The sequence below is a fragment of the Symphalangus syndactylus genome, chromosome 14, assembly GCF_028878055.3.
Source record: "Symphalangus syndactylus isolate Jambi chromosome 14, NHGRI_mSymSyn1-v2.1_pri, whole genome shotgun sequence".
Taxonomy (NCBI): domain Eukaryota; kingdom Metazoa; phylum Chordata; class Mammalia; order Primates; family Hylobatidae; genus Symphalangus; species Symphalangus syndactylus.
In genome coordinates, this window is record NC_072436.2 from 46,493,202 (window position 1) to 46,500,771 (window position 7,570).

Here is a 7,570-nt window from a genome sequence, read left to right on the forward strand (position 1 = left end):
TAGGAGAGGAGTTGGTCTACAGATACCTTTCTTCAAGTGGTTTTCAGTTGCCCCTTTTCCTCCAGCCTCTGCCTTGCCTTGCCTGTCCTGTCCTGTCCTGTCCTTTTTTGAGATAGAGTCTTGCTCTGTCACCCAGGCTGGAGTGCAGTGGTGTGATCTTGGCTCACTGTAACCTCCACCTCTGGGGTTCAAGCAATTCTCCGGCCTCAGCCTCCAGAATAGCTGGGACTACTGGTGCATGCCATCATACCCAGCTAATTTTTGTATTTTTAGTAGAGATAGGGTTTCACTATGTTGGCCAGGTTGGTCTTGAACTCCTGACCTTAAGTGATCCTCCTACCTGGGCCTCCCAAAGTGCTGAGATTACAGGGTTGAGCCACTGTGCCCGGCTCCCCTTCCCTTTTCTCATGCACTCTAGCTTTCTCAAGTCCTTCCTCTTTCTCTAGAGAACATTTTCCATTTGTCTTACTTGAAATACCAGTTTTTCTCTTTCACATTCCACATGTGTGCAGCTAAGTTGAGGAGGCCAATCCCCAATCTGACCTCAACAGGAATGTGAGCTAAGATGACGCGATGTGCTTTGAGCTGACTCACCCAGCCCCTGCCTCTGTCTGGTCGCCCACACATGTTTATGATTTACCTCCACAGCAATGTGCATGATAGAACTGGGGTGGTCAGTTGGCCCACCCTCCCTCACTCCCGCCTATGCAGCCAGCACATTATGGTAAAACCCCACCAACTATTTCCAAACTATTTTTTAATACGTTGCTGACTTACAGACAGCTATTGACTGAAGCTCATAAACAGATATAACTGAAATCCTAAACTTACTTTCTTAAGAATTAGAGTGCAAGAGAGCATTTCTCAGTTGTTTACAAGACATAATGATGTACACCTCAAAAGAGATTCAGTTTCTTTGACTTCAGTCGGTTTACAAGAATGTATTCCCTTTATATAAGTAAACATAGTCAGAAACTCAAATTTTATGCCCTCCCCAAAAAAGACAGGTTATCATATTACTGTCCTGGCTATATTTAAGTGCATTTTGCATGTATGTTAATATTCTTGCCATTTTCATAGTGTATTTTTTTATTGTGGTAAAATATACATAACATTAAGTTTATCATTCTAACAATTTTTAAGTGTATAGTTCTGTGGCATAAATACATTTACATTGTTATGCAATCATCATCACCATCCATCTGCAAAACTTTTTGTGTCATCCCAAACAGAAACCCTGTCCCCATTAAACATTAACTCCCTGTTTCTCCCTCCCCAGCCCCTGACACCCACCATTCTACTTTCTATCTCTATGAACTTGACTATTCTAGGTATCTCATAGAAGTGGAATCACACAGTATGTGTCCTTTTGTGACTGGCTTATTTCACTTGGCATAATGTCCTCAAGGTTCACCCGTATTGTAGCATATGTCAGAATTTTCTTCCTTTTTTATGGAGACAGAATCTCACTCTGTCACCCAGGTTGGAGTGCAGTGGCACGATCTCAGTTCACTGCAACCTCCGCCTCCTGGGTTCAAGGGATCCTCCTGCCTCAGCCTCCAAGCAGCTAGGATTACAGGCGCACGCCACCATGCCTGGCTAATTTTTTGTATTTGTAGTAGAGACAAGGTTTCACCACGTTGGCCAGGCTGGTCTCGAATTCCTGACCTCAAGTGATCTGCCCGCCTCAGCCTCCCAAAGTACTGGGATTACAGGCATAAGCCACCACGCCCAGCCATGAATTTTCTTCCTTTTTTAACACTGAATAATATCCCATTTCATGATTTTAAAATAGTATAATTCCCAAGAGTGTATGTGCATAGACTATTTGCATGTATTTTATATAAAATTAAAATTGCTATTTTGTATATTCATATCAACATAGAAAAATATAACCCTATATCAGCCCATCTAAAAGTCATCTGCTTATTGTCCTAATCCCTTCTTTTGGGTCCAAACAGACCAACAAGCAGAGCTCATGAATGGTCTAAGGTGGGTCCTTGAAAATGGGTTCAAAATCAGCACAAGGTCTTTGCCAACAAGGAAAGGCACAAAGGTTTCCCCATCCATGATGTGACACTTGTTCATCTGCAGAGGTCTGCGTGAAGCTGATTCAGAACGAGATCCAGACTAACTTACAGGAAAATGTGGCCAGAGCCAGGGCAGCTGCTGCCCTGTAGGTCAGAGCAGATGACAGAGTGGCCATCTGCCCTGTGTGTTTCATTAGCAGGTCTCCTAATGAAGGTTTGCATGTTTTCCATCTTTTTTCCCAACCCCTCTTCATACAAACCTCTACAACATCTTTTGGGAAGGGAAGGAGGTGTGCCGTGTGCCCAGATCTCTAGTCATGCCCCTTCTTGGATGGTTGCTCCAGCTAGTAGGGTTCCAATTCCTATTTTTGAGAGGGTCACCACTGCATGACATCTGGAAGTGCAGAGAGGTGCTGAAGCTGATCACAGGACAGTAAGGGGACATTTATCCTCACTTTCTTGGGAGGGCAAGAAGTGACTTTGCAGGCAGTATAGACAGCATGCGTGTTCGTGTGTGGGCTTGGGAGGGGAAGGGCTGGTATTCACTTCTCCCTGTGTATCAGTCGGGGCGCAGTGCCTCAGCAAATTAGAACCAGCCTGTTTCCTTTGTCGGGCTCCATCTCCCACTGCTGTGGTGTCTTGATGCTGTAGATTTCCTAACATATTTCCACACCTGCATTGCAGGCCCGTGTCCTGGGCGATTCCGTGTGGAATAGACCACAGCAAAGGTTATGCAATTATAGAGGGAAGATTGGCTGTCACATCACATCAAACTTGAGAGCCTCCTGTAAACCTATCCTTATCTCTGCTCCCATAACTGTAATTTCATGCAACTCAACGTTGGAAACATGCAGCGGCAGTGCCAGTTTCCTGTCTGTGCTCGATTTGCGCCTACTGGTGTAATTTTCAGGTATCTTATGTTTACACAAATGCTGGAAAACAAGCTGCTGCTTAAGCAGCAGCTGACAGGGAAGGTCAGCTGTTCCCCACTGCCATGGCAGTGCCAGGATGCACATTGCAACAGGCAGGGTTCTCCAGAGAAAGAGAACCAATAGGAGAGAGAGAGAGGGAGTGTGTGTGTGTGTGTGTGTGTGTGTGTGTGTCTGTGTGTGTAGGGGTGGGGAGAGAGAGAGGGCGTGTGATTGAGAGACTGATTTATTATGAGGAATTGGCTTAGGCCATTCTGGAGGCTGAGAAGTTTTTATGTTCTGCCATCAGCTTCTGGAGACCCAGGAAGGCCTGTGACATAATTCAGTCCAAGTCTGAAGGCCTGAGAACCAGGGAGCTGATGGTCTAAATCCCAGTCTAAGGGCAGGAGAAGATGAGAGGAGATATCCCAGCTCAAGCACTGAGCCAAGTTAAAAAAAAAAAAAAAGGCAAATTCCTCCTTCCTCCGCCTTCTGTTCTATTCAGGCCCTCAATGGATTGGATGATGCCAACAGATAGGGAAGGGTAGATCTTTCCTGAGGCCACCAACTCCGAAGCTAATCTCACCTGGCAACACCCTCACAGAGGCACCCAGAAAGAATGTTTAATCTGGGCATCCCGTGGCCCAGTCACATTGACACATGAAATTGATCATCGCATTCATCCAGTGGGCCAGGAAGACGGAAGGATCTTTCCGTCTGGGAACCATCTGGGGCTGTTGAGCTGGCGAGTGGCCTTGTTTCCTCCTGGGGCAGAGCCTCAGCAGCAATGACTTACTCCAAATTTATGATCATGTTCATGCAACTGCAGAATTAGCAATAACCTGGCCATAGAGGGAGGCAGCTCAGGGACTGAGGGACTCACCAAGAACTGTATTTCATGCAAAGGGGGCAATTTTTCCCTTTTTCATTCATTCATTCATTCATTCATTCATTCATTCATTCATTCATTGATGTGTTCAATTATTCATTCATTCCACAAGTATATTTTGGAAAACTGCAGTGTGCCAGGCATTGTGCAGAGTTCTGTGGATAAAATGATGAAAAAACCAACAGGTCTTGGCAAAGACCTTGTGCTGATTTTGAACCCATTTTCAAGGGCCCACCTTAGACCATTCAGGAGCTTTGCTTGTTGGTCTGTTTGGACACAATGGAAGGTATTAGGGCAATAAGCAGATGACTTTTAGATGGTCTGATATAGGGTTATATTTTTTATGTTGATATGAATATATAAAATAGCAATTCTAATTTTATATAAAATGCATCCAAATAGTGTGTGCACATACACTTTTGGTAACTAAATATACGATTTAAAACCCATGAAATGGAATATTATTCAGTGTGAAAAAGGAAGAAAATTCTGACACACACTACAATATGGATGAATCTTGAGGACATTATGCCAATTGAAATAAGCAAGTCACAAAAGGACACATACTGTGTGATTCCACTTCTATGAGACACCTAGAATAGTCAAGTTTATACAGATGGGAAGTAGAATGGTGGGTGCCAGGGGCTGGGAAGGGAGAGAGGGGAAATTAGTGTTTAATGGGGACAGAGTTTCTGTTCTGATGGTGGTGATGATTGCATAGCAATGTAAATGTATTTATGCCACAGAACTATACACTTAAAAACTGTTAGAATGATAAACTTAATGTTATGTATATTTTACCACCATAAAAAAATACAGTATGAAAATGGCAAGAATACTAATGTTACCAGAAAGGGGTCCGGATCCAGACTCCAAGAGAGGGTTCTTGGATCTCGCACAAGAAATAATTCAGGGTGAGTCCACAGAATAAAGTGAAAGCAAGTTGATTAAGAAAGTAAAGGAATAAAAGAATGGTTACTCCATAGAGCAGCCCCAAGGGCTGCTGGTTGCCCATTTTTATGGTTATTTCTTGATTACATGCTAAACAAGGGGTGGATTTTTCATGCCTCCTCTTTTTAGACCATATGGGGTAACTTCCTGACGTTGCCATGGCATTTGTAAACTGTCATGGCACTGGTGGGAGTGTAGCAGTAAGGACGACCAGAGGTCACTCTCATCGCCATCTTGGTTTTCGTGAGATTTAGCTGCTGCTTTACTGCAACCTGTTTTATCAGCAAGGTCTTTATGACCTGTATCTTGTGCAGACCTCCTATCTCATCCTGTGACTTAGAATGTCTAACCGTCTGGGAATGCAGCCCAGTAGGTTTCAGCCTTATTTTACCCAGCTCCTATTCAAGATGGAGTGCTCTGGTTCAGACGCCTCTGACACTAACATACATGGAAAATGCACTTAAATATAGCCAGTCCAGTAATATGATAACCTTTCTTTTGGGCGGGGTGGGGATAAAATTGAGTTTTTGTCTGTGTACTCATGTAAAGGGAATACCTTCTTGTAAACTGACTAAAATCAAAGAAATGGAATCTCTTTAGACGTGTACATTGTTTTGTCTTGTAAACAATCAGGGACAGTTACAACAGAGTGGGATAAATGCTAGAGTGGGCAGTGCGGGTAAGCCAGAAGCCCAGGAGGGGAGCCTTAAGTCAGGGAAGAGTGCCCCAGGCAGAAGGAGCAGCAGGACCAACCCTAGAAGTGAGCGAGGTGGCAGTTTGAGTAACCAGGAGCCCAGGGAGTAACAGAGGGATGGTGATACATAAGGCTGGAGCAGGAGGCTTTCTCCTGGTTCTAAGCAAAATAATACAAGTATTTGAGCTATGGAAAGAGCAACAATTCTACCACCCAAGGGAGCCACTGCCAACATTTCCTTCTGGTATTCTGCCTGTTCATCTTGAGCTTTGCATAGTCAAAGTTTTTTAAAACATGAGAAAGGGAGGGGGTGCAGAATGCAAACTGTTTTAGCCAATCAGCTCATCGTAGAATACTTTGCTTTAAAATAGAGAGTATTAATAGAAAATGTGAGGTATGGTGAGGCCAACAGATCAGAAGATGACTGCCGCTGAAAAGGTTGGTTGTTACCACAGTTCCCACAAGCAGGGGCACAGCAGCCCACACAGGGCCACATGGAGAGGCACCAGGTTGGCCAGGAGGCAGAGGGAGGTGGGGGAATGTGGACAGGAGCCTTCGTTGTGGCTTCCACAGGAAGGGATGGGAGAGACAGGGTGAGCAGGCTTAGGATTGGCTGGTTTGATTTCAATGGGCTCTGGGATGCAGGGGCTTCCCTAATTGTTTCGTACCTGGCTCTGGGGTGATTGGCACAGGTGGATGGCGACCCCATGGGTGAGAGCTCCATAAAGGAAGTGGTTGGGGTGTAAGCCCTGGACTGGTTGCTTTGCATTTGAAAAGCATTCTTCAGTGAGGTGGTTCATGTCTGTAATCTCACCACTTTGGGAGGCCAAGGGAGGAAGACCACTTGAGGCCAGGAGTTTGAAACCAGCCTGGACAACATGGGGAGACCTCATCTTTACAAAAAATAAATTAGTCAGGTGTGGTGGCACATGCCTGTATTCCCAGCTACTCAGGAGGCTGAGGCAGGAGGATCACTTGAGCCCAGGAGTTTGGGGCTGCAGTGAGCTATGATTGCACCACTGCACTCCAGCCTGGGCAACACAGTGAGACCCTGTCATTGAAAAAAGAAGAAAGAAAGGAAAGCATGCTTGTGGGTGAGCTGTTTACTGCCTCTAGAATTGGCTGATGCTGGGAGAGGCAGTCTGTCTTCTAGGGTCAGCAAGGGCCCAGTTATCAAAGCATCAGTTACAGAAAATAAAAAATATGGTTACTATATCTTTTTGATTAGGCCACTGGGACAGCTGAATTTGTATTCTGCTTCTCAGGACAGAGAATAGAACATTAAAATTTTCATATACTTCTCACAGCAAGACAGAAAAGTTTGCCTCCGAGTATCTGTCTTAGTCAGCTTGGTCTGCTGTAACAAAATACCACAGACTGCAGACTTAGACAACAGAAACTTAGTTCTCACAGTTCTGGAGGCTGGAAGTCCAAGACCAAGATGCTGGCAGATTCAGTTCCTGGAGAAGGCTCTCTTCCTGGCTTCAGATGGCCACTTTCGTGCTGCGTCCTCACACGGCAGAGAGAGGAAGCTCTGGGGTCTCTACCTCTTTTCCTAATTCATCATGGGGCCCCACCCTCATGACCTAATCACTTCCCAAAGGCCTCACCTCCTAAGGCCATCACATTGTGGGTGACGATTTCAACATATGAATTTGGCAAGGAAGACACAATTCATGCCATAGTAGTAGGAAAGGGCTAGAAACAGGACACGAGTCTGGAAACCCTTCCTAGGCCAGCCTGGCAGGCAGAAAACATACTTACTTCTGCTTGTTCAAAGGGTTTCTTGAGTCTAGGTGACTCAAATGGGCCTGAAGTGGCCACGAGCAATTCTTCCAGCCCAAATTGGTTTCTGGGAGGTGCAAAATACTTTTAATAGTTGTTTCTCTTATACTCTCCTATATATAATTAGTAAATATATATTAATTGGTCTTAGCTTTTGTAAAACTGCAAAGTTCTTGAATAATGCCTCCTAAGTCAAAAAGGCTGTATTTGCTCTCTCCAGTACCTTCTTAACCTGATTCATAATCCAACCTGTGGCCCACAGGAGCCTGACACAGCCTGCCTGCGAGGGCCAGGAGGTAGCTGATGGGAAGTA